Source organism: Egretta garzetta, unplaced genomic scaffold, assembly GCF_000687185.1.
Source record: "Egretta garzetta isolate BGI_Z169 unplaced genomic scaffold, ASM68718v1 scaffold574, whole genome shotgun sequence".
In the NCBI taxonomy this organism is placed as follows: Eukaryota; Metazoa; Chordata; class Aves; order Pelecaniformes; family Ardeidae; genus Egretta; species Egretta garzetta.
In genome coordinates this window covers 627651-629899 of record NW_009259488.1, presented here as the reverse complement: position 1 = coordinate 629899, position 2249 = coordinate 627651, and positions in this window count along the sequence as shown.

Genomic DNA, 2249 nt, shown 5'->3' with positions numbered 1-2249 from the left:
TTCAGCGATCGATGACAAAGCAGCAGGCTGGTGCATGGCTGCAAGAGTGAATTTTGCAATGAGCTCAGGCTGGGCTCTGGCTGCAGACTCTGAGCTGCAGGCTCCTGGTAGCCTGGTTTTGGCAGAGAGCTCTGAGGGGTTGGGTGGGAGAAATGCAAAAGCGTGCTGGAGCATCGGGAACCCCCCCGGGCTGGGGGACTGAGGAACAAAGGGGTTCCCTTCCTGGGGGACCCCGCTGTGGGTGCAGGACCTGCAGCTGGGAGACAGGGAGGCATCTGCCGCGAGGGATGCTCTGCAGAACAGAGGCTGGGGGTACCTGGGAGGGGAACCTGCTTAAAATGGAGCGGTTTGCGCCACAGAGGTTTTTTTGCAGAGAGTTGCCAGGCTGTGAGAAGTGAGATGGCTTCAGCGCAGCCCGTTAGCCCCTGGGTTCCTCTGCCTTGCTCTTGTCAGGGCGGGTTGGCCAGCTCTGAGCTTTGTGCTGCCCCTTCTAATCCCGCTGGAAAGGATCTTGGTGACGTTGGGCAAGGAGCCTTCATGTCACTGAAGCTGCATCAGTGGCTGCAGCATGCAGGCACCCAGCTTTCCCTTCTCCGTCAACACATCCCTGGATCCCCTGTGTCCCTGTTCTCAGAAAAGCTGTCTCCTCTTCAGCCAGCTCTTCGGGGGAGTGCATACCCAAATCAGCCAGTGACTTCTCCAGGCAGCGCTGCTCCTCAGCCTCACCATGCTTCCCTCATCTGCTAGGGCAAGTCTTGGGTGACAAGGGCAAGTCTGCTGGCGCCTGGGCGTTGGAGCTCAGTGTCTGCCTCCGCATCCATCTCAGAAGGGCAAGATGTAACAGCAAGTGGTAAGGCATTGCATTTAGTCCAGCCGGTCTCCCTGCTGCCCGCTTGCCAACGAAGGGTCTGTCTCCCAGTCACCCTGCTGTACTGCTTCACCTCCCAGGTCTTGGGGAGGCTGCAAATACACCCTTCCACCACATCAGTCCCCTTTTGGAAATCATCTCTTGCTGGCAAGCCTGGAGCGGTCAACGCCTGCAGGCAGTGTAAGGCTCCTCTTGGCTTTGCCCCCAGTTCTGTTCTTCTGCTCTTCGTGCCTTGCGTGTCTCGGTCAGCATCTCTTGCCCTTCAAAGCCAGCTTGTCCTCCTGGATCTCAAGTGCTAGATTCCAAACGGCAATTTGAAGAGAAAATCCCTTAAAATCTCACTCTGTTATGAATCTGTCTTGTCATCTGCCCTTACTCTCCCTACCAGACCTGGGTGTTGGCTTAAATAAGAGGGTCCCTTTGAGGACAGAAGCTTACCCTCTCTGCATTTTGTTCTTGTTACTACTGGCACAGATTCAGACTGGGGCCCAGCCCCCATGGCCCTGGGATTTCCTTGCTTAGTGATGACATTTGGCACTTGTGCTTCTCTCTCCAAGGGCCTCATGTCAGCCAAGGCCAACGCTGAGGGTCCTTGTGGCTCTGGGGAGGCAATGGCGCCTGCTTGTATGTCCTGGTGAATCAGATGTTCAGTCAGTGAGGCTGCAATGGGTCATTAGTGAGGAATGTGGTCCGCTTGTCCTTCCCAACATGTTTGAAATCTCCTACACGTTGCTTAAATTAGGCTGCGATGGCTCGTCTTTCTATCTCCAGCCTCTGAGGTGCCTTGGCCAGATGGATTTATCTAAGATTTGGCAGGCCTTTTAGCTCCCTGGGGCAAAGACAGTCCTCAGAATAGGGACAGATTAGTAGGGTCTCTGTGCCCCTGTTCTTTAGCACCTGCAGCAGAATTCTGCTTTCAGGCACCTTGTCCTTGGCTTTTCCTGGGCCTTTTCGTAAGATTGCCTCAACTCGTTCCCCTGGCCCCATTTTTCACCCATGAAATCTTATTCTGGAGGTGATCATAGAATCATAGAATCGTTTTGGTTGGAAAAGACCTTTAAGATCATCAAGTCCAACCGTTAACCCAACCGTGCCATCCCACCACTAAACCATGGCCCTAAGCGCCTCATCGACCTGTCTTTTAAATACCCCCAGGGACGGGGACTCGACCACCTCCCTGGGCAGCCCATTCCAGAGCCTGACAACCCTTTCGGTGAAGAAGTTTTTCCTAATGTCCAACCTAGACCTGCCCTGGCGCAACTTCAGACCATTCCCCCTCATCCCATTGCCCGTTCCCAGGGAGAAGAGGCCGACCCCCCCCGGCTCCCCCCTCCTGTCAGGCAGTTGTAGAGGGCGATGAGGGCTCCCCTCAGCCTCCTCT